The 27,126-nt window shown below is 44.5% G+C and overlaps 1 protein-coding gene across 1 annotated transcript in view; it reads left to right on the forward strand.

Annotated features, from left to right (window-relative positions):
* LOC134968714 (capping protein, Arp2/3 and myosin-I linker protein 2-like) overlaps positions 1-27,126 on the forward strand; it is a 322,764-nt gene that overhangs the window by 177,028 nt on the left and 118,610 nt on the right. The gene's annotated exons all lie outside the window — the stretch shown is intronic.

Below are 27,126 nucleotides of genomic sequence, written 5' to 3' on the forward strand. Positions count from 1 at the left end.
GGGGTGCAAATCCCCACCCCCAAATTCCCTTCCGCACACTGAAAATTACCTGTAACAATCCCTGAACCTATCTGGTAATAAAATTCAGAGAATTTGTCACAAATGTTTGCAAACACATGTTTAGCTGCTGGCCACTTCACGGCTTCTCTGATACAGCAGTCCTAACCTACATAATAGCAGTGCCCACATAGGGCCATGAAATTTGTCACAGTACGCCTCATGATAAAGGCTATTACTAAAACACTTCCAGACAGAGAGCTAACTTACCCGGGAGCCACCCCCAGGATCTCCCATTGGCACTACAAGGAACAGCATGCCTTCCAAATGCTGCTCCCATTCAATGCCTCATGCACACAAGCAGACAAACAATTTGGAAGCTGCTCAATCATATCTGGAGGTAATTATATATCAGGTGCTGGAAGGGGGAGGGGTCACAGACAAACAACAGACAAAGAGGAAGGGGGGTGCAAATCCCCACCCCCAAATTCCCTTCCGCACACTGAAAATTACCTGTAACAATCCCTGAACCTATCTGGTAATAAAATTCAGAGAATTCGTCACAAATGTTTGCAAACACATGTTTAGCTGCTGGCCACTTCACGGCTTCTCTGATACAGCAGTCCTAACCTACATAATAGCAGTGCCCACATAGGGCCATGTAATTTGTCACAGTTTGTCTGTGACCCCTCCCCCTTCCAGCACCTGATATATAGTTATCTCCAGGTATGATTGAGCAGCTTCCAAATTGTTTGTCTGCTTGTGTGCATGAGGCATTGAATGGGAGCAGCATTTGGAAGGCATGCTGTTCCTTGTAGTGCCAATGGGAGATCCTGGGGGTGGCTCCCGGGTAAGTTAGCTCTCTGTCTGGAAGTGTTTTAATAATAGCCTTTATCATGAGGCGTACTGTGACAAATTACATGGCCCTATGTGGGTACTGCCATTGTGTAGTGTTAGGACTGCTGACATCGGAGAAGCCGTGAAGTGGCACAGCAGCTTAAACATGTGTTTGCAAACATGTATAAACCAATTCTCTGAATTTCTATTACCAGATAGGTTCAGGTATGGTTACAGGTAATTTTTTAGTGTGCTGAAGGGAAATGTAGTGGTGAGCTGTGCAGGGATGCTGGAATTTCTTTATGGCTGGTGTTAACCAGGTCTCTCATAGGCGCTACGTGGAGAATTATATCACTCACTACAGTCTGATACAGTAAAGAAATAAGATGGCCCCTGCACATTCTCAATAGTGATCTTGGTGGCCATCTTGGGATAGGGCATAACGCCTTCATAAAGGACAGGAAGACTAGAGACTGTGCAGTAGCACACTCTTCTTTCAACTCCCACCACCACCAATGTACATGTCCCCTGTTCTGTTATGTGCAGGACTATGTAATTCTACTCCTGTCACGCATTGCCTCTCCTTGCTATCTGTTACCTCTCCTTGTCACTCTGTGTCTCTCTCTGACACTTACTACTTCTTCCTGTCCCCACTGCCATGTGTCAAATTATGAATGTGGAGTGGGCAGTGAGGTAGTGAGTATATTTTGCATCTGAGCCCACCAGTCACAAGTTATGCCAATGCTGAGAACATTCAAACTCGCATGGTTTTCAGACTTCTGCAACTCACACTGTTCAAACTCGCATCCAAATGTTTCCCATTTTGTACATACAACTCTCCCAATGTCATAGGGTCTTGCAAGATTTGACGTTATCATCTTGGAAGACTGTGACTTCAGACCCAGAGCTGAGGCAAAGCAGAGCAGCTCAGCTGAATTCCGAGTACCAGCACCACTTTACCGCCTCCTCTGCTCCTTGCCGTGGCCTGTGGCAGCCAAGCAGGTACTCAATAAATTATATATATAATTAGAGATGTGCGGCGGGCACTTTTTGTGTTTTGGATCTGGATCCTTGCTCGTGTTTTGAATCTGGATTGGTTTTGCCAAAACCACCCTTTTGGGTTTTGGTTTTGGATCTGGATGATTTTGGAAAAAAACATAAAACCAGCTAAAATTACAGATTTTGGGGGTAATTTTGATCTTATGGTATTATTAACCTCAATAGCATTCATTTCCACTCATTTTCAGTCTATTCGACACAAGTAGGCGGCACAAACACCTCGCCCATCTAGGAGTGGCAGTGCAGTATCAGACAGGATGGCACTTTTAAAAATGAAGCCCCAAAGAGCACATCATGCAAAGAAAAAAAAATGAGGTGCACCGAGATCGCTGGATGACTAAGCTAAGCGACACAAGTGTGCGGCACAAACACCTAGCCCATCTAGGTGTGGCAACGTAGTGTCAGACAGGATGGCACTTTTAAAAAGTAGGCCCCAAACATCACATGATGCAAAGAAAAAAATAAGAGGTGCAAGATGGAATTGTCCTTGGGCCCTCCATCCTCTGAAGCATATAGAGTGTTGAATTCCACCTCGTTACCACTTCTTGCTTCAGGTGATGGCAGGGCAGGTTCAGGAGTGTTTGATGGCGCTCCAGTCTTCGGCATGTGGTGGCTGAATGCCAAAAGTGTCCCGCTATTTTTTGGGCCACTGACAGCATCTCCTGCACGTCCCTGTCATTTTTCAAAAAATTCTGCATCACCAAATTAATTGTATGTGCAAAACATGGGACATACTGAAATTTGCCCAGATGTAATGCACACACAATATTGGTGGTGTTGTCCGATATCACAAATTCCCAGGAGCGTCTAAGTGGGGTAAGCCATTGTTCGATGATGTACCTTAGTTGCCGTAAGAGGTGGTCAGGGGTGTGCCTCTTACGGAAACAGGTGATACACAGCGTAGCCTGCCTAGGAATGGGTTGGCGTTCATGAGATGATGCTACTGGTGCCGCCGCTGCTGTTGTTGCTGCGGGAGGCAATACATCTACCCAGTGGGCTGTCACAGTCATGCAGTCCTTAGTTTGCCCTGTTCCACTTGTCCACATGTCTGTGGTTAAGTGGACACTGGGTACAACCGCATTTTTCGGGACACTGAGGACACTTTTCTTAATGTCCCTGTACAGTCCGGGAATCGCTTTCCTAGTGAAGTGGAATCTAGATGGGATATTGTACCGGAGACACACTACCTCCATCAATTGTCTAAATCCCACTGCACGTTTAACACCAACATAGCTGTCAAGGCCTCAGTTATCTGTTTTGCAACAGGATGACTGCTGTCATATTTCATCTTCCTCACAAAGGACTGTTGGACAGTCAGTTGCTTATTTGAAGTAGTACAAGTGGTCTTCAGACTTCCCCTCTGGGATGATAATCGACTCCCAGCAGCAACAACAGCAGCAACAGCAGCAGTAGGTGTACCACTCAAGGATCTTTCGGAGGAATCCCGGTTAGGAGAGGACTCGTCAGTCTAGCCAGTGACATGGCCTGCAGGACTACTAACATTCCTGACTGAGGAGGAAATTGATGTTAAGGGAGTTGGTGGTGTGGCGTGGAGGAACCTGAGTACAAGAGTAAGAAGGGATTTAGGTGTCAGTGGACTGCTTACGCTCTTACCCAAAGTTTCTGAACTTGATAATGACGTCTGATGAATATGCTGCAGGTTATGTATAAGGGAGGATGTTCCTAGGTGGTTAACTTCCTTACCCCTACTTATTACGGATTGACAAAGGCAAAACACGGCTTGACACCTGTTGACCAGATATATGGAAAATAATTCCACACTGAAGAGGTAGCTTTTTTGGTATTTTGCCCAAGCATGACAATGGGCTTATTCATCCCACGGACAACAACTGTCTCCCCATGTGCCTGATTTAAACAAACCACATCACCATCAGAATCCTCTTCATCAACTTCCTCCTCAGCACCAGCAACATCCATATCCTCATCCTGGTGTACTTCAACAGTGACATCTTCAATTTGAATATCAGAAACTGGAATGTGGATGCTCCTTTCAGCACTTGCAAAGGTGGAAGGAGCCACTTCTTCCCGTCCAGTGTTCGAAAAGTCAGGCATCGCAACCTCCGACACACTTGGAATCTCCTTGGGGATTTGTGATAACATCTTAGTACACACAGTTCTTTGCTGTGTTTTTGCCAGCTTAACTCTTATCATTTTTCTAGCAGGAGGATGAGGGCTTTCATGACTGGACTGGATTTATACGGCAGTACCTGTGGATTTATACGTCAGTACCACTGGACATATATGGCAGTATCACTGGATTTCTACGGCAGTACCACTGGACATATATGGCAGTATCACTGGCCTTATACGGCAGTATCACTGGACTGGATTTATAGAGCAGTACCACTGGACATATACGGCAGTACCACTGGTCTTATACGGCAGTAACAGTGGACTGGATTTATATTGCAGTACCACTGGATTTATATGGCAGTACCACTGGACATACTGTATACAGCAGTATCACTGGAATTAAATGGCAGTACCACTGGATTGGATTTATATGGCAGTACCGCTGGACTTATACAGCAGTATGACTGGACTGGATTTAAACGGCAGTACCTTTGGATTTATACGGCAGTACCACTGGATATATATGGCAGTATCACTGGAATTATTTTGACAGTAAAAGTGGACTGGATTTATACGTCAGTACAACTGGACTTGTATGGCAGTACCACTGGACATTTATGGCATTGTCACTGGATTGGATTTATATGTCAGTACCACGAGATATATATATATTAGTATCACTGGATTTATACGGCAGTACCACTGGACATATACGGCAGTATCACGGGATTTATACGGCAGTACCACTGGACATATATGGCAGTATCACTGGACTTATACAGCAGTATCACTGGACTGGATTTATACAGCAGTACCACTGGACATATACAGCAGTATCACTGGTCTTATACAGCAGTAGCAGTGGACTGGATTTATATTGCAGTACCACTGGATTTATATGGCAGTACCGCTGGACATATACAGCAGTATCACTGGAATTATATGGCAGTACCACTTGACATATTCGGCAGTATCACTTCATTGGATTTAAATGGCAGTACCACTGGACGTATACGTCAGTGTCACTGGACTTATATGGCAGTATCACTGGACTGGATTTATACAGCAAAACCAATGGACACATATGGCAGTATCACTGGATTTAAACTGCAGTACCATTGGACATATACGGCAGTATCACTGGACTTGACTTATACGGCACTATCACTGTATTTATACGGCAGTACTACTGCACATATATGGCAGTATCACTGGAATTATAAGGCCGTACCACTGGAAAAATACAGCAGTACTACTGGACTGGATTTATATGGCAGTACCACTGGACTTATACAGCAGTATGACTGGACTGGATTTATACTGCAGTATCACTGAAATTATATGGCAGTATCACTGGACATATATGGCAGTATCACTGGAATTATATGGCAGTACCAATGGACATATACAGCAGTATCACTGGACAGGATTTATATTGCAGTACCACTGGACTTATTTAGCAGTATGACTGGACTGGATTTATACTACAGTACCACTGTATTTATAGGGCAGTACCACTGGATATATACGGCAATATCACTGAAATTATATGGCAGAACCACTGAAGTTATACGATAGTAAAACTGGACTGGATTTTTACGGCATTACCACTGGATTTATTCGGCAGCACAACTGGACATACACGGCAGTATCATTGGAATGATATGGCAGTACCACTGGACTGGATTTATATGACCGTACCACTGGACTTATACATCAGTATGACTGAACTGGATTTATACGGCAGTACCACTGGATTTATATAGCAATACCACTGGATATATACGTCAGTATCACTGGAATTATATGCCAGTAACACTGGATTTATGCACCAGTACAACTGGAATGGATTTCTACAGCAGTACCACTGGATTTATACAGCAGTACCACTGGACATATACGGCAGTATCACTGGACTGGATTTCTACAGCAGTACAACTGGACATATACGGCACTGGATTTATACGGCAGTACTAGTGGACATATATGGCAGTATCACTGGACTTAAACTACAGTTTCAGTGGAATGGATTTATATTTCAGTACCACTGGATTTATACGGCAGTATAACTGGACATATACAGCAGTATCACTGGAATTATATGGCAGTACCACTGGATTTATACGGCAGTACCACTGGACTGGATTTATATGGCACTACCACTGGATTTATACAGCAGTATGACTGGACAGGATTTATAATGCAGTACCTTTTGGATTTATACGGCAGTACCACTGGATATAAATGGCAGTATCACTGGAATTATATGACAGTACAACTGGACTGGATTTATACGGCAGTACCACTGGACTTATACGTCAGTACCACTGGACAATTACGGCATTATCACTGGATTGGATTTATATCGCAGTTCCACAGGACATATATGTTAGTATCACTGGATTTATACGGCAGTATCACAGGACATATACGGCAGTATCACTGGACTTGTACAGCAGTATCACTGGACTGGATTTATACAGCAGAACCACTGGATTTATATGGCATTACCACTGGACAGATACAGCAGTATCACTGAAATTATATGGCAGTACCACTGGACTTATATTGCAGTATCACTGTACTGGATTTATATGGCAGTACCACTGGACTTATATAGCTGTATGACTGGACTGGATTTATACGGAAGTACCACTGGACATATATGGCAGTACCACTAGACATATACGGCAGTGTCACTGGATTTATACGGCAGTACCACTGGACAGGATTTTTTACGGCAGTACCATTAGATTTATGCGGCAGTACCACTGGACATATACAGCAGTATCACTGGAATTATATGGCAGTACTACTGGACATATATTACAGTACCCCTGGATTTATACGGCAGTACCACTGGACTGGATTTATATGGCACTACCACTGGACTTATACAGCAGTAAGACTGGACAGGATTTATAATGCAGTACCTTTTGGATTTATACGGCAGTACCACTGGATATAAATGGCAGTATCACTGGATTTATTCGGCAGCACAACTGGACATACACAGCAGTATCATTGAATGATATGGCAGTACCACTGGACTGTATTTATACGACAGTACCACTGGACTTATACATCAGTATCACTGGTCTTATACAGCAGTAGCACTGAACTGGATTTATATGGCAGTACCACTGGATTTATATAGCAGTACCACTGGATATATACGTCAGTATATCTGGAATTATATGACAGATATATATATATTAGTATCACTGGATTTATACGGCAGTACCACTGGACATATACGGCAGTATCACGGGATTTATACGGCAGTACCACTGGACATATATGGCAGTATCACTGGACTTATACAGCAGTATCACTGGACTGGATTTATACAGCAGTACCACTGGACATATACAGCAGTATCACTGGTCTTATACAGCAGTAGCACTGAACTGGATTTATATGGCAGTACCACTGGATTTATATAGCAGTACCACTGGATATATACGTCAGTATATCTGGAATTATATGACAGTAACACTGGATTTATGCACCAGTACAACTGGAATGGATTTCTACAGCAGTACCACTGGATTTATACAGCAGTACCACTGGACATATATGGCAGTATCACTGGACTGGATTTCTACAGCAGTACAACTGGACATATATGGCACTGGATTTATACGGCAGTACTAGAGGACATATACGGCAGTATCACTGGACTTAAACTACAGTATCAGTGGACTGGATTTATATTTCAGTACCACTGGATTTATATGGCAGTATAACTGGACATATACAGCAGTATCACTGGAATTATATGGCTGTACCACTGGACTTATACGGCAGTACCACTGGACTGGATTTATATGGCACTACCACTGGACTTATACAGCAGTATGACTGGACAGGATTTATACTGCAGTACCTTTGGATTTATACGGCAGTACCACTGGACATAAATGGCAGTATCACTGGAATTATATGACAGTACAACTGGACTGGATTTATATGGCAGTACCACTGGACTTATACGTCAGTACCACTGGACATTTACGGCATTATCACTGGATTGGATTTATATGGCAGTTCCACGGGACATATATGTTAGTATCACTGGATTTATATGGCAGTACCACTGGACATATACGGCAGTATCACTGTACTGGATTTATAAGGCAGTACCACTGGACTTATATACAGGGCCGTAACTACGTGTGTGCCAAGGAGGCTTGGCACACAGCGCAGTTGCCCTGAGGGCGCAACGGCCAGCGGCATGTAATGAGTCAAATTGACTCATTACATGCCGCCTCTGCTGTGTGTGCCGCCGCCGCGCTGTGGAGGGGAAGACAGAAGCGCCGAGCAGCGGAGAGAAGGAGGAGGAGGGAGGGGGAGCAGGGAGCCGCAGCAGCGCTATTTGATTGGTAGTAAGCGCCGCTGCAGCATCCCCCTCTCCTTCTGTATTGGCTGCCCGGCGCTGCTATGGATGCTGGGATGCGGTTCCTTCATCCCAGCATCCACAGCAGCGCCAGGCAGCCAATACAGAAGAAGAGGGGGATGCTGCAGCGGCGCTTACTACCAATCAAATAGCGCTGCTGCGGCTCCCTGCTCCCCCTCCCTCCTCTTCCTTCTCATCTCACTGCCTGCACCGAGGGAGCTGCCAGCACGAGGAGCCTGTCAGGTAAGTATCTCTCTCTCTCTCTCTCTTTTAGGGGGACACCGTCTGCCATAATGTGTAAAAAGGGGTCCTGGCTGCCGCATTGTGTAAAAAGGGGTCCTGGCTGCCGCATTGTGTAAAAAGGGGGACTGGCTGCCGCAATGTGTAAAAAGGGGTCCTGGCTGCCGCATTGTGTAAAAAGGGGTCCTGGCTGCCGCATTGTGTAAAAAGGGGGACTGGCTGCCGCAATGTGTAAAAAGGGGGACTGGCTGCCGCATTGTGTAAAAAGGGGGACTGTCTGCCGCAATGTGTAAAAAGGGGGACTGGCTGCTGCAATGTGTAAAAAGGGGGACTGGCTGCCGCAATGTGTAAAAAGGGGGACTGTCTGCCGTAATGTGTAAAAAGGGGGCCTGGCTGCCGCAATGTGTAAAAAGGGGGACTATCTGCTGTAATGTGTCAAAAGGGGGACGCTGTCTGCTGTAATGTATAAAAGGGGCTCTACCTGGTGTAGTGGCGCTACTGTGCAGCGTAATTTGAATAATGTAGACTACTGTGCACCGTAGTATGAATTGCTATTATTTTGTGGCCACGCCCCTTCCCCATGAAGCCACGCCCCTCTAAATTTTTCGCACACCTACGGCGCGCACTGCCCCTGTCTTACATGGGGGGGCGCCACTATCGTTTCTTGCACACAGCGCTAAAATGCCTAGTTACGGCACTGCTTATATAGCAGTATGACTGGACTGGATTTATACGGAAGTACCACTAGACATATATGGCCGTACCACTAGACATATACGGCAGTGTCACTGGATTTATACGGCAGTACCACTGGACTGGATTTATACGGCAGTACCATTAGATTTATGCGGCAGTACCACTGGACATATACAGCAGTATCACTGGAATTATATGGCAGTACCACTGGATTTATACGGCAGTACCACTGGACTGGATTTATATGGCACTACCACTGGACTTATACAGCAGTATGACTAGACAGGATTTATAATGCAGTACCTTTTGGATTTATACGGCAGTACCACTGGATATAAATGGCAGTATCACTGGAATTATATGACAGTACAACTGGACTGGATTTATACGGCAGTACCACTGGACTTATACGTCAGTACCACTGGACATTTACGGCATTATCACTGGATTGGATTTATATCGCAGTTCCACAGGACATATATGTTAGTATCACTGGATTTATACGGCAGTATCACAGGACATATACGGCAGTATCACTGGACTTGTACAGCAGTATCACTGGACTGGATTTATACAGCAGAACCACTGGACATTTATGGCATTATCACTGGATTGGATTTATATGGCAGCAAACACAGGACATATATGTTAGTATCACTGGATTTATACGGCAGTACCACTGGACATATACGTCAGTATCACTGGACTTATACAGCAGTTTCACTGGACTGTATTTATACAGCAGAACCAATGGATTTATACGGCATTTCCACTGGACAGATACAGCAGTATCACTGAAATTATATGGCAGTACCACTGGACTTATACGGCAGTACCACTGTACTGGATTTATACGGCAGTACCACTGGACTTATATAGCAGTATGACTAGACTGGATTTATACGGCAGTACCACTGCACATATATGCCAGTATCACTGGATTTATTCGGCAGTACCACTTGACTGGATTTATACGGCAGTTCCATTACATTTATGCAGCAGTACCACTGGACATATACAGCAATATCACTGGAATTATATGTCAGATCTACTGGACATATATGACAGTACCCCTGGCTTTATACGGCAGTACCACTGGATATATATGGCAGTATCACTGGATTTATATGGCAGTATCACTGGACTGGATTTATACGTCAGTACCACTGGATTAATACAGCAGTACAACGGGATTTATACAGCAGTATCAGTGGAATTATATGGTAGTACCACTGGACTTATATGGCAGTAGCACTGGACTGGATTTTTATGGCAGTACCACAAGACTTATGTGGCAATTGCACTGGACATATACGGCAGTTTCACTGGATTTATACGGCAGTACCACTGGACATATATGGTATTAACTTTGGACCTAAATGGCATTATCACTGGGCTTGATTTATATGGAAGTACCACTGGATTTATATGGCAGTACTACTGGATTTATATGGCAGTACCACTGTTCAAATACATCAGTATCACAGGAATTATATGGCATTACCACTGGACTTATATGACAGCACCACTGGACTGTATGTATATGGCAGTACCACTGGATTTATACAGCAAAATGACTGGACTGGATTTATATGGCAGTACCACTGGATTTATAAGGCATAACCACTGGATATTTATGGCAGTATCACTGGAATTATATGGCAGTACAACTGGACTGGATTTATACGGCAGTACCACTGGACTTATACGGCAGTACCACTAGACTGGATTTATACGGCAGTACCACTGGATTTATATGACAGTACCAATGCACATATACAGCAGTATCGCTGTAATTTATATGGCAGTACCACTGAACTGGATTTATACGGCAGTACCACTAGACTTATACGGCAGTAACACGTGATATATACATCAGTGTCCTAGAATTATATGGCAGTACCTCTTGACTTATAAGGCAGTACAACTGGACTGGATTTATACAGCAGTACCACTGGACTCGTACGGCAGTACCACTAGACTGGATTTATACGGCAGTACCACTGGATTTATACAGCAGTACCACTGGACATAAACGTCAGTATCACTAAAATTATATGTCATTACCGCTGGACTTATACGGCAGTATCACTTGACTGGATTTATATGGCAGTACCACTGGATTTATACGGCAGTACAACTGGACTTACATGGTAGTATCACTGGAATTTTATGGCTATACCACTGGATAGGATTTTTATGGCAGTACCACTGGGTATATAGGCAGTACCACTGGACATATATGGCAGTATCACTGGACTGAATATAAATGCCAGTAACACTTGACATATTTGGCAGTATCACTGGATTTAAATGGCAGTACCACAGGACATATATGTTAGTATCACTGGATTTATACGGCAGTACCACTGGATATATACGGCAATATCACTGGACTAGATTTATACAGCAGAACCACTGGATTTATACAGCAGTATTACAGGACATATATGGCAGTGTCACTAGACTGCATTTATACTGCAGTACCACTGGATTTATACAGCACTACCACTGGACTTATACGGCAGTATCACTGGAATTATATTGTAGTACCACTGGAATTATATAGCAGTACCACTGACTTAAATCCAGTCCACTGGACTGGATTTTTATGGCAGTAACACTGGACTTAAATGGCAGTACCACTGGACATATACGGCAGTATAACTGGACTAGATTTATATGGCAGTACCACTGGACATATACGGCAGTTTCACTGGATTTATAAGGCAGTACCACTGGACATGAATATAAATGCCAGTAACACTTGACATATTTGGCAGTATCACTGGATTTAAATGGCAGTACCACAGGACATATATGTTAGTATCACTGGATTTATACGGCAGTACCACTGGATATATACGGCAATATCACTGGACTGGATTTATACAGCAGAACCACTGGATTTATACAGCAGTTTTACAGGACATATATGGCAGTGTCACTAGACTGCATTTATACTGCAGTACCACTGGATTTATACAGCACTACCACTGGACTTATACGGCAGTATCACTGGAATTATATTGTAGTACCACTGGAATTATATAGCAGTACAACTGACTTAAATCCAGTCCACTGGACTGGATTTTTATGGCAGTAACACTGGACTTAAATGGCAGTACCACTGGACATATACGGCAGTATAACTGGACTAGATTTATATGGCAGTACCACTGGACATATACGGCAGTTTCACTGGATTTATAAGGCAGTACCACTGGACATATACCGCAATATCACTGGAATTATACAGCAGTATCACTGGACTGGATTTATACGGCAGTACCATTGAATGCTTACGGCAGTACCACTGGACATATATGGCAGTATCACTGGACTTATATGGCAGGATCACTGGACTGGATTTTTTCGGCAGTACTACTGGATTAATACAGCAGTACAATGGGACTTATACAGTAGTATCAATGGAATTTTATGGCAGTACCACTGGACTGGTTTTTATGGCAGTACCACTGGACTTATACGGCATTACCACTGGACATATATGGCAATATCACTGGATTGGATTTATACAGCAGTACCACTGGACATATACGGCAGTATCACTGGATTTATACGGCAGTACTACTGGATTTATATGGCAGTACTACTGGACATATACGTCAGCATCACAGGAATTTATATGGCAGTACCACTGGACTTATACGGCAGCACCACTAAACTGGATATATATGGCAGTACCACTGGATTTATACAGCAGGACCACTGGACATATACAGCAGTATCACTGGAATTATATGGCAGTACCACTGGACTTATACGGCAGTATCACTGGACTGGATTTATATGGCAGTACCACTGGATTTATACAGCAGTATGACTGGACTGGATTTATATGGCATTACCACTGGATTTATATACTGCAGTACCGCTGGACATATACGGCAGTATCACTGGAATTATATGGCAGTACCACAGGGCTTATACAGCAGTACAATTGGACTTATTTATACGGCAGTACCACTGAACTTATACTACAGTACCACTGGACATATATACGGCAGTATCACTGGACTGGATTTATACGGCAGTACCACTGGACATATACAGCAGTACCACTGGATATATACAGCAGTACAACTGGACTGATTTATACGGCAGTACCACTGGACTTATATGGCAGCAGAGGACACCAGCACTGTGACTGGAGTTATACAGCATAAGACACCACCAGTGGTCTGATGCAGCACAAGACAGCACCACTTGACTGGACTTATACAGCAGCACTGGACATATGGCAGCAGAGGACACCACCACTGTGACTGGACTGATGCAGCACAAGACACCACCACTGGACTGATACAGCACCACTGGACTGGACTTATACAGGAGCACTGGACATATGGAAGCAGAGGACACCACCACTGTGAATGGACTGATGCAGCACAAGACTCTACCTTTGTACTGATGCAGGACAACACAGCACACTGCACTGGCCTTATACAGCTACACTAGACATATGGCAGCAGAGGACACCACCACTGTGACTGGACTGACACTGGACTGAGCAACACAAGACAGCACTGGAATCGCCACCCCACTTTCCCGCACAGAAACTGAGGACGGAGACACGTCCTCTCGCTAGACTCTCCAATTCCGGAATGAAAATGGCGGTGACGCGGGGCTCTTTATATGAGATCCAAGACCCACGAGAATCTGAAAGCGGGATGATGGCATTTTGCCTCGTTCTGGTTTCCGAGTCTGGTGGGAATTCCCGAGCCGGGCTCGGGACGTGAAGTTTGGTAGGGTTCAGTTCTCTGAGAACCCAACCTGCTCTTCTCTAATATATATATATATATATATATATATATACACAAATAATGTTTGTTGATAGTAGGGCGCACATAGCACACATTACCAAATGACTCTTGCTCTGCTAGGGTGTTGCACAGACATACATTTGTAAATATAACATTTACAGGATTTACAGACACAAACATAACCTCTTCAAGTTGCTGCCAATTTATGGAGACCCTATGGATAGCTGTCATGAACACATTTCAATCTTCTGTCATGCGGATCAATGTTGATAATGTGGTATTCATAGTTGTTGTGGTAGTATCAAACCATCTCACTGCTGGTCTTTACCTTTTTTGTTTGCCTTTAACTTTTCCAAGCATAATGTCTTTCTCTAGCGATCCTTTTCTTTTCATGATGTGTCCAAAGTAGGAAAGGCAAGTCTTGTCATTTGTATTTCTAGGGAGAGCTTAGGTTTTATCTCACCCAATACTGATTGATTTGTTCTTCTGGCAGTCCATGGTATACATATTTGTCTCCAGCTCCCACTGCTTTTCTCTTAGCTAGTGGCTTCTACTTTTCTGCTTTTGCGATCAAAAATGGCACTAGATAGGGTTGCCCTTTTCACCCCTCCTCTTCACCCTTTCCTTAGAGAGGCGTTAATATATGTCCTTCTGAGTACAAGCAGGCTCTTTATGCAGATACCATTCTCCTTACCATTACAAATCCCCATATATCACTCCCATCTGTGTTACACAAAATTGCTACTTTTGTCTGTTTCTCTAATTGTAAAGTCAACTATAATAAGACAGGTCCTTGCAGTCTAATATACGTGGATCAAAATCACCTCTGTTGAAACTTTCAGTTTAAATGGTAATTACAACAACTCAAATATATTGGTCTTTTTTTTTCTTACCAATGTTTATTGTGACATTCTCAAAGAATTACATAATAAAACAGAACATCATACATCATTTTAGACATCTGTAAGACTCTTAAGCAAAGGTTACACAGTAATAAAAATAAGTCAATGTCAACACAATTTTTTTCTTTTGGTTTGAAGACAGATAGATTTAATAATAGGGTAAGAAAGTGCCAGGGTTTAAGTTAAACAGTGGGGAAAAGGATAAGGGAAGACTTAGAAGAGATACATACTATTAAGCACCAGAGTCACATGACATCAACAACAGAGAAGACACCAAAGCATCCACTGTTAGGTTCAGGATATGACATAATTGGAGAGCAAAACAAAGAAGTTCAATATGGGTGTCACAACTGAGGGCCTGAGCTGACGGGAGGCAGCCTCAGTTGTAGGGGCTGAGATGTACCGGAACCTGGGAGGTTGTATCAGACCCCTGGACATGTAAGTAACATGAATAATAACTGCCCGAAGGCGTGACCACGACAACTTGGATAAAAGTCAATGATGTTTATTATGACAACTCCGCAACACAGCAGCAGTAAAAGAAAACGTAAAAGTCAGCAAAGAATAAATACAGTTCCTGGGTACTACAGGATGGCAGGAGCCACAGGGCACTGGTAGTGTGAGATAGTTCTTATGATCTTCTAGATGGAAAGTCCTTACCAGGCCCGACTGTAGCAATGGAGATAACCCAGGATTGTGCCAGCTGGTGTTCCAGGAAAAGCTGGGTTGCTGAAGATAAAACAGCTGCTGTGGATACTGGCTGGAACCAGACTGTTGTTAGCATGGAGTGGATACTGGCTGGAACCAGTTAAATAATAAATGAATTTGGGAGCGATGAAATATGAACTGAAATGTAGAACTTGAGAGCGGAGAAATAATAATACCGGTGGAGAGTGGTAAAGTGTAGAAAGGACACCGGCCCTTTAAGGGAAGCTGTACTCTGCTGGAAGCTGAGCTGGAAGCAGGTAATGTTGTAGCTGGAAACAGATGAATCCACAATGGATTGGAGAGTCAGGCTACACCGCAGGTGGAATGCTGGTGCGGGTCTCTATGGTGGAAGTCTTGAGACAGGAGCTGGAACCTGGAAGACAATCACAGGAGAGAGACAAACAGGAACTAGGTTTGACAACCAAAGCACTGACGCCTTCCTTGCTCAGGCACAGTGTATTTATACCTGCAGCAAGGAAGGGATTGGCTAGGCAATTATGCAGATTATCAATACTGAGAACAGATTGGTGGAAATGATCAGCTGACAGAATCCAAGATGGCTGCGCCCATGCAGACACTTGGAGGGAAGTTTGGTTTGTAATCCATGTGGTAATGAAAACAGTAATGGCGGCGCCGGCCACCGGAGACAGGAGGCGCCAGGCTGACAGATGCACATCCAACCACGCGGACACAGCGGAGGCCGCGGCTGACGTAATCGCCACTCAGACACTCTGCATGCAGAAGTTCAGGGACGGCGGCGGAGGCCGCGGGAGACGCCATGCCAGGTGTAATATGGCGTTTACTGTGACAGCGTCCCAGAGTGACAGGAGAGGATACAGGAATGTACACATCAGGATAACAGATGGGATCCGGTCCTGGAGCGCTGAGCCAGCCTTAGGAGGCATCTGATGGGTAAGAAATGGCGTCCAGATACCCGGATTGTGACAGCACCCCCCCCTTTAGGAGTGGCCCCAGGACACTTTTTTGGCTTTTGAGGAAACTTGGAATGGAATCTCCGGACCAAGGCAGGAGCATGGACATCAGAAGCATTGGTCCATGAACGTTCCTCAGGACCATAACCCTTCCAGTCAATAAGATATTGTAGTTGACCGTAACGGTGACGTGAGTCCAGGATCTTGGCCACTTCATACTCAACGCCTCGTTGAGTTTGGACTTTCGGAGTTGGAGGAAGTGAGGAATGAAACCGATTCAAGATCAGCGGTTTCAACAGGGAAACATGGAATGTCCTGGGTATTTTTAAGAAGGGAGGCAACTGGAGTCTGTAAGCAACAGGATTGATGACTTGTTCAATCTTGAAAGGACCGATATAGCGAGGTGCAAACTTCATACTGGGAACTCTTAACCTCAAATTCTTCGTGGATAACCATACCCGATCACCCACCTTGAGAGCAGGAACTGCTCGACGCTTCTTATCCGCAAACTTCTTGTACCTGAACGATGCCTTGAGCAGAGCTGATCGTACGCTCTTCCAGATATTGGCAAACTGATGCAAGGTGATATCCACTGCGGGAACAGAAGTTGCTGGAAGCGGTTGGAACTCAGGGACTTTAGGGTGGAATCCAAAGTTAGTGAAGAATGGTGTTGAGGCAGATGAAGAATGATACTGGTTGTTATGACAGAACTCGGCCCAGGGAAGTAATTGAACCCAGTCATCTTGAGAGGAGGACACATAGATGCGGAGGAAGGCCTCCAAGTCCTGATTCACCCTCTCGGTTTGACCATTGGTCTGAGGATGGTAAGCCGTGGAAAACTTTAGCTTGACTTGGAGGACTTGACATAAACTTCGCCAGAATTTGGCTGTGAATTGAACTCCTCGATCTGAGATAATTTCTTCAGGAAGACCGTGGAGTCGGAAGATCTCTTGTATGAATACTTGAGCCAACTTGGAAGCTGATGGAAGACCGGTGAGAGGAATGAAGTGTGCCATCTTGGTGAACCGGTCAACTACCACCCAGATGGTATTGAACTTGTTGCACATGGGTAAGTCTGTAATGAAATCCATCGACAAGTGGGTCCATGGTCGACGGGGAACGGATAGTGGAACCAGTTGCCCCGCAGGCGACTGGCGGGATACTTTATGTTGGGCACACTTTGGGCAAGATGCAATAAACTCCAAGACGTCCTTTTTCAGAGTTGGCCACCAATAGGACCTAGAGATAAACTCCAGGGTTTTTTGGATACCTGTATGTCCGGCAAAACGGGAAGCATGGGCCCAATGCATGAGCTTCTTCCTTAGCATCGGCTTCACAAAACTTTTCCCTGATGGGGGCGTAGAGTCCATCCCTACCGTGGAGAATGCCAACGGATTTATAATAGGATGCTTGTCTGAAGACTCTGACTCATTTTCTTGCTCCCATGAGCGGGAAAGGGCATCGGCCTTGCGATTCTGAGAGCCCGGACAGAACTGGAGTTTAAAGTCGAACCTGGAAAAAAAAAGTGCCCATCTGGCCTGACGAGGGTTGAGACATTGTGCGCCCTTCAGGTATAAAAGGTTCTTGTGGTCTGTAAGTATGGTGATTGAATGAGAAGCTCCCTCCAACAGATACCTCCACTCTTCTAGAGCGAGCTTGATGGCTAGCAACTCCTGGTCGCCAATGGCATAGTTGCGCTCAGCTGGGGAGAACTTCCGGGAGAAGAAACTGCAAGGGTGTAAATGGCCATCTTTAGCCCTCTGAGATAACACCGCTCCTACTCCAACGGAGGAGGCATCCACCTCTAAGATGAAAGGAGAGTCGATGTCAGGCTGTTTCAGAACAGGCGCAGAGATGAACCTTTGTTTTAAAAGATGAAATGCTTGCATGGCTTCTTCAGACCACTTGGACGGGTTAGCACCCTTCTTAGTGAAAGCAGTAATAGGCGCCACAATGGTGGAAAAGTCTCGTATAAACTTTCGGTAATAGTTGGCGAACCCTAAGAACCTCTGGACCCCTTTGAGGGTTAAGGGTACCGGCCAATTTTGGATTGCTTGTAGTTTCTCAGGATCCATCTCTAGTCCGGAACCGGACACAATGTACCCTAGAAACGGAATGGACTTGACTTCAAAGACGCATTTTTCTAATTTGCAATAGAGATGATTGACACGGAGACGGGACAGAACCTCTTTAACCCAAAAACAATGTTCCTCTAAATCGTTGGCAAAAATGAGGATATCGTCTAGATAGACCACGACATGACGGTATAGAATGTCTCTGAAGATCTCATTGACAAAATGCTGGAAGACAGCTGGAGCATTGCTCAATCCAAAGGGCATGACGAGGTACTCATAATGTCCGTCACGGGTGTTAAAGGCGGTCTTCCACTCGTCACCCTCACGGATCCGGATGAGATTGTATGCACCTCGCAAGTCCAGCTTTGTAAAGATGGTAGCTCCGCTAACTCTGTCAAAGAGCTCAGTAATCAGGGGTAAAGGATAACGGTTCTTGATGGTAATGTCGTTCAAACCTCTGTAGTCGATGCACGGCCGCAGACCACCATCTTTCTTTTTTACAAAAAAGAAGCCTGCGCCGGCTGGAGAAGAAGAAGGTCGAATTAACCCCTTTGCTAGGTTCTCTTTAATATATTCCTCCATAGAATGCGTCTCAGGCAGAGACAACGGATAAGTTCGGCCTCGAGGTGGAACCTTCCCTGGAACGAGATCAATCGGACAGTCCCATTCTCTATGAGGAGGAAGGATATCAGCAGAAGCTTTACTGAACACATCCGTGAAATCTTGATATGGAGGAGGTGGAACATCAGACGACCTGGGGGAGGAAGAACAGACAGGCAATACTTTAAACAAACATGTCTCAGCACAGGAGGAACCCCATGCCAGGATTTGCGTAGTTGTCCAATCAATTGTAGGATTGTGAAGACGGAGCCATGGAAGGCCCAGGACAACAGGATGTGTGGCTCTTGGAATCACTAAAAAAGAAATAAGTTCGGAATGAAGAACTCCCACTCTCAGACGAACTGGTAGAGTCCTTAAAGAAATAACTGCATCAAAAATTTTGCTGCCATCCACGGCAGTTAAAGAAATGGACGAAGGAAGTCTCTCGGTGGGTAGGGACCACCGTTTAACATAGGCTTCGGTAATAAAGTTCCCAGCTGCTCCGGAATCAAGGAGGGCAATGACGTTCCGATAACGTTGAGCAACTTGAAGCGAGACTGGGAGATTACAATCTTGAGGAGATGGAGAGGAGATCATTACTCCTAGCCGGCCCTCTCCTTGGCGAGCTAGGATTTGGAGTTTCCCGGACGTTTGGGACAGGCATTAATGGTGTGAGACGGAGCTGCACAATAGAGACAGAGAAACTCGGAGAGACGTCTTCGGCGCTCAGCAGGAGTTAAACGGGAACGGCCAAGTTGCATGGGCTCATCTTTAGATGGTGACAGTTGACGAGGAGGAGGAGCAGAAGATTTTGGAGCAGATGATCTTCCACGCTCAGTTGCTCTCTCTCTGAAACGTAAATCAACTTTCGTGCAGAGTGAGATTAGCTCATCTAACTTAGAAGGTAAGTCTCTGGTAGCTAACTCATCTTTAATACGCTCAGATAAGCCATGCCAGAATGCAGCATACAGGGCCTCGTCGTTCCATGCCAGTTCGGATGCCAGGATCTGGAACTGTATCAGATATTGTCCTACAGTACGTGACCCCTGGCGTAAACGGAGAATCTCGGATGAAGCTGAGGTTACCCGGCCTGGCTCGTCGAAGATGCGCCTGAATGTTGACACGAAGGCAGTGTAGGAAGATAGCAGGGTGTCGGACCTCTCCCATAACGGTGATGCCCAATCAAGGGCTGAGCCACTGAGAAGAGAAATAATGTAGGCAATTTTTGTACGGTCACTGGGAAAATTGCCAGGTTGTAGCTCAAACTGAATCTCACACTGGTTGAGAAATCCCCTGCAGAATCTTGGAGATCCGTCAAATTTTGCTGGCGTTGGAAGATGAAGACGTGGAGCAGAAATGGGTAAGGCGGGTGGGGTTATAGCTGGAGTCACTGTGGTTGACGCACCAGACGCGCCTGATCCACGGAGAGTTGTCTGAATCCCATCCAGCCGAGTAGAGAGATCCTGGAGACAGCGGATGATGTGGCCCTGTGCAGCCTCCTGATGTTCTAGTCGGGCTGCCAGTTCTTGCATCGGCCTGGCCGCTTGATCCTGGTCTCCGGCTGGATTCATTTGGTCAGTGCTTACTGTCACAACTGAGGGCCTGAGCTGACGGGAGGCAGCCTCAGTTGTAGGGGCTGAGATGTACCGGAACCTGGGAGGTTGTATCAGACCCCTGGACATGTAAGTAACATGAATAATAACTGCCCGAAGGCGTGACCACGACAACTTGGATAAAAGTCAATGATGTTTATTATGACAACTCCGCAACACAGCAGCAGTAAAAGAAAACGTAAAAGTCAGCAAAGAATAAATACAGTTCCTGGGTACTACAGGATGGCAGGAGCCACAGGGCACTGGTAGTGTGAGATAGTTCTTATGATCTTCTAGATGGAAAGTCCTTACCAGGCCCGACTGTAGCAATGGAGATAACCCAGGATTGTGCCAGCTGGTGTTCCAGGAAAAGCTGGGTTGCTGAAGATAAAACAGCTGCTGTGGATACTGGCTGGAACCAGACTGTTGTTAGCACGGAGTGGATACTGGCTGGAACCAGTTAAATAATAAATGAACTTGGGAGCGATGAAATATGAACTGAAATGTAGAACTTGAGAGCGGAGAAATAATAATACCGGTGGAGAGTGGTAAAGTGTAGAAAGGACACCGGCCCTTTAAGGGAAGCTGTACTCTGCTGGAGGCTGAGCTGGAAGCAGGTAATGTTGTAGCTGGAAACAGATGAATCCACAATGGATTGGAGAGTCAGGCTACACCGCAGGTGGAATGCTGGTGCGGGTCTCTATGGTGGAAGTCTTGAGACAGGAGCTGGAACCTGGAAGACAATCACAGGAGAGAGACAAACAGGAACTAGGTTTGACAACCAAAGCACTGACGCCTTCCTTGCTCAGGCACAGTGTATTTATACCTGCAGCAAGGAAGGGATTGGCTAGGCAATTATGCAGATTATCAATACTGAGAACAGATTGGTGGAAATGATCAGCTGACAGAATCCAAGATGGCTGCGCCCATGCAGACACTTGGAGGGAAGTTTGGTTTGTAATCCATGTGGTAATGAAAACAGTAATGGCGGCGCCGGCCACCGGAGACAGGAGGCGCCAGGCTGACAGATGCACATCCAACCACGCGGACACAGCGGAGGCCGCGGCTGACGTAATCGCCACTCAGACACTCTGCATGCAGAAGTTCAGGGACGGCGGCGGAGGCCGCGGGAGACGCCATGCCAGGTGTAATATGGCGTTTACTGTGACAGCGTCCCAGAGTGACAGGAGAGGATACAGGAATGTACACATCAGGATAACAGATGGGATCCGGTCCTGGAGCGCTGAGCCAGCCTTAGGAGGCATCTGATGGGTAAGAAATGGCGTCCAGATACCCGGATCGTGACAATGGGTGTGTGAATCGTGCGGGAGTAAAAAGGTAAAAACATATATTATCACATCTTAAATGTGTAATGGCCTACAGACATAAGAAAACAGCTGTCAATTTAGAGGTATGGAACCAACTCCACCTAGGTAATTTAACGTAACAGAAACCAAGTAGTGGATTCAAACACCTGCTCAAGATGCGTCTGAGTTGTATAGGCAGGGTTGCAATATATTGATCCCATTTCTTGTAAAAGTGTTGAACCCCCTTCTCGAGATCAGAAAAGGTAGCTCTACGATCATAATAAAGTAGGTTGAGGAGAATAGGTTTAACATCACTAACTAAGGGTGCAGATTTATCTAACCATTTGCAGAGAATAGTCAGGAGAGGAAGAAGGTTCACTATGTTAGTCAGTTTTCCAGCTGGTAAAGTTGTCAAACAACAGTGGAATGGGGTGGAATGATAGATGGAGATTGAAAACCTGGTTAATAAATTGGTAAAATCTTATTCCAGAATCAACGGAGGTTAGGGCAAGTCCACATGTTATGAACAAAATCAGCGCGCGAGGCATTATATTACAAGTTTCCTCTGAAAATATATGACTTCTTTGAATTTGTGACACATAAGCCCTGTTAATAAATTTATAATGTACCTCTGGTAATATAGAGGAGTCTATATTTTTCAATATTTTGATAATTGGAGCAATAATAATTTGAACATCGGTAAGCACAGGGATATCTCTGGCCCAATTTAAATAGGTAGGATTCAATAATTTAGTCAGGTAACATGCTAGTAAGTCTGAGTATCAAAGCCGGATCCAAGCAGAGAGTTAAGCTTATTTGCAGCAATGGAATTCAGAGCAAATGAGAAGGGTGGTTTAGAGGAAGCGTAGTGTCGCAACTGTAAATACATATAAAATTGACATTTGGAAAGGTAGCATTTTTCTTGTAATTGTTAGAAGGAGAGTATTTGGCCTCCAGAATCGAACACATCGCAAATAGCTCTGATCCCTTTACAAGCCCAGTCTGAAAATTGACAATTATATGTAGTGATGGTTGGAATTCCGGGTTTCCCCAGATAGGTATATATGATGAGGTAGTGTAGTCTCTACCTAATCTCCTATTAATTGTTATCCAAGCTGAGTAAATATTTTTATAGAAAGGATGATTTCTTATCTGAGGAGGGATACATTTTCTGCGAAGATGTAATAAGGCTGCTGGCATAGGGTGAGAATAAGGCCTCCTCGAGAGAAGTATTTGTAAAATGGTTATGATTTAGTAACCAGTCCGGGATATAACGAAAGAATGCCACATATGAAAATGCTTAAATAACAGGTAGGGCCATGCCACCGAGGGCTTTTGGTTTGACCAAATAGAAATGGAAAATCTCAATTTTTTTAAATTGTTACATAAATGTTATAAATGCTTTAGTACATATTGCAATATCCTAGAGAACACTCTGCGCTATTTTGATTTTATCAGGCTTTAAAATAAAGTGAAGTCACATGTACACACAATATTTTCTTTAATAGAACGATCATATTAATCAATATATAGTATAAATGTAATCACCATATAAAAATTCCTCAATAAAAAATGCATATATACACACAAAACTTCATGCTATATATTATAGACAAAGCATTATAATCTCCTGTTTCTAAAGCCGGCCTTTTAGATAATTGTTAATGGAGGTAAATCAGATCGTTTTCTAATCTACATAAAAATGTCAAATAACACCTCACTGCAGTGACCATGGTGTATAAAAATGGATATCCTTGATCTCTAAAATGGTATAACTGGAAAATCTTCAATGCATTCCCTTAACAAGTGCAGAGAGATCGGATAATGAACATAATGATCACCACTTGGTCAATATTGTGTTAGTCTCAAAAGACCAGTGTGCAAATTGCAATTGATTCCAGAGTGCCCGGACCAGCCGTTTGTAAATAAAACATGTTCACCCTCTGTCTCAGTTTGTACGCTGGGTCCAACTGAACGTGTGGTGTATTAAAATGGCCAGGTGCGGCTAGGAGGCTCCGGACGTCTCCGTCCTCCAAGATGTAGTTGCCGCTGCAGTTCCCAATTGCTGTTGATGTATTAGGCTGGCGTCCGGCATTACACAATATTTGTGCAGTATTGTCCACAATGGCAGTAGCACTGTCACCAAGTGTCCCTTCGCTAATGCGTTTCGCTCGTTCCTGGAGCTTTTTCAAAGAGTCATTGCAATATCCGCTTTGGACATGGAAATTGGGAGCATTTGTATACAGTAGGAGAGCGTAAGAAATACCACATTTTTAATCAACGCAATCCTGCCTAAAAGTTGAAAAGGTAGGTGCATCCAATTTTGTAGTTGGGTTAAGATAGATTGGATAATTGGAGAAAAATTTAGGTCATATAGGTGTTGAATATTAGCGGGGAAATGTATTCCTAAGTATTTGAAAGAATTGTGGGAGATACGAAATTGTGATACCGCAGGCAATGAAAGAAAGGCATTGCAAGACTACGACAACAAGAGAATTTCAGATTTCTGGATATTAATACGGTATTCTGCAAACAAACTAAATAATGTGATAATCTCCATTATAACAGGGACAGACAGAGCTGGGTTGGAGATGAATAGCATCATGTCGTTGGCAAAAGGTGATTTTTTTAATTCTAAGGAGCCCAGCTTAATACCAGTATACACAACAAAATATGTAGAGCTACAGCCAATGGCTATAATGCCAGCACAAATAGCACGAAAAGCCATTTGCGAGGATTTATGAGGATGGCTAGGTATATAACACGCAGATTAAGTCAATTTAAATTGGAGGGAATCCAAACTTCTTAAGAGTGTCATAGAGGTGATCCCTGGTGACCATGTCAAAGGCTTTTTCAGCATCTAGTGACAGTAGGATATTGGCGTCACCTCTAGGAGAGCTCCCAGCATAAACAACCACAGTTAAAACTTTACAAATACAGTATTTGTGACAGAATGCCTTCCCCATATAAAGCCAGATTGATCAGTGTGTTTTACATTAGGAATAATGAGTTTTAATCGTTCCACTAAAATTTTTTAGTCTGTATTGTCTGCAGTTGAGTAAGGAAATCAGCCTATATAAGGATGGCAATTTGATATCATGACCAGGTTTAGGAAGCATTTTAATAAAGGCTGAATTAAAGCACAAAGGTGAAGAATTAGTCTTAATTATGGAATTATAAAAATTAGTAATTGAAGATTGAAGTTGGGGGAGAAGGATTTTACAGAATTCTGACGTAAGGACATCTGGACCAGGTACTTTTAGGGGTTTTGCCCCTTTAATAGCTCTCTGAACTTCTTCCGCAGATATAGGGGCCAGGAGAGATTCGCAATGAGCTGAGGAAATTTGAGGTAGTGATAGGTTTGTCCAGAATTTGTCTCTATTAAGAACGTCAATTTCCTAGGGTATTTGAGATTATATCTTCCTTTGACGTCAGGGTTCCTTGTGCTGTTTTCAGTGTATGTACCTCACCTGACTGCTGGGCTCCGTGGATCAAATTCAAAAGAAGACGTCCTGATTTATTACTGAAATTGTGGAACATATAAAGTCCTTCGGTGGATCGCTGCAGCAATCGCAGTCTGAAGCCCTATGTGGAGTGCTAAAAGCATCTCAGGGCTGCAATTTCCTCTGCCTGATTGACAGGCGGGGGCGGGCTGCAGCAGCTGCCTGATGTCACGCGCTGCGACCCAGGACGCAGTGAGTAGCGACCTACCAGCGCTCCGGAGCAGCGCTGGCTGGGAGCTACTCAGCGGGTGCAAAAGCATCGCCTCTGTGTGATGCTTTTGCACCCTTGCGGGAGGATGGGGGGTGGGGGGGTAGTGCCAGACATGCGGGGCGGACTAGCTCTGTACTGGGCGTCCCCACTGCATGTCTGAGAAAGTGATCGTAGATGTGCTAAATTTAGCACATCTACGATCAGATCTGAATCACCCCCTTTGTATATATATTTATCACCCAGCTGTTTAAGGATATTGTCATAGTGAGACTTTGCAGCTTTATAAGCTTGGACATTAGCTAAAGCCACACACCCTTTCCGGTGGGTGCGGCTTTGTTATGCAGGAGTCCTGCTTATTCTTAATCAAAGTTGGGAGGTATGCATTCACATACTTTAACTCTAAGTGACATGGGTAATGTTCTTTTTCAGTACTGGGCACACATTTCATGTGGAACTCAGGGGGTCATTCTGACCCGTTCGCATGCTGCTTTTTTTGCAGCCCTGAGAACGGGTCTGAACTACGAATGCGCGCAGGCCCCAATGCACATGCACGTCGTTGCCCGGCAACGGCGGTCACCAGGCAGCGACCAGAGCAACAACAGAAGTGTTCACAGTGGCGAACGCTAGAAGATTGACAGGCAGAAGACATATCTGGGTGTCAACTAACCGTTTTCGTGGAGTGGTGAGGCGGACGCAGGCGTGTCGAGGCGTTTGCAGGGCAGGTGTCTGACGTCAATTCCGGGACCTGACAGGCTGAAGTGATCGCAGTGGGTAAGTCGGAAGCTACTCAGAAACTGCACAAAATGTTTTTGCATAGCTCGGCTGCACAAGCGATTGCACCCTTGCTATGCAAAAGCACCCTCCCCCATAGGCAGCGTCTATCTAATCGCACGGGCTGCAAAAAGTTGCAGCATGCGATCAACTCAGAATGACCCCCTATATACTTTGCACCGGATGCTGAGTAAATTGATGTTTTTTAGGAAACTTTATCCCTTCTCCAGGCTTAATACATCTGCCCTAGTGTCTAACTGCCATGTCACAGGCTGGGTTTGAAAACTGACAATTAGGAACTGATTGGCTGGTACTTTATCTCCATTCAAGGCTTAGTAAATAGACCCCTTAGTTTATTTTTAGATAACAATGTAGTATGAAATACTGTGAAGTAGTTTGCAATCACCAATGATTTA

The sequence above is a fragment of the Pseudophryne corroboree genome, chromosome 11 (assembly GCF_028390025.1).
Source record: "Pseudophryne corroboree isolate aPseCor3 chromosome 11, aPseCor3.hap2, whole genome shotgun sequence".
Taxonomy (NCBI): domain Eukaryota; kingdom Metazoa; phylum Chordata; class Amphibia; order Anura; family Myobatrachidae; genus Pseudophryne; species Pseudophryne corroboree.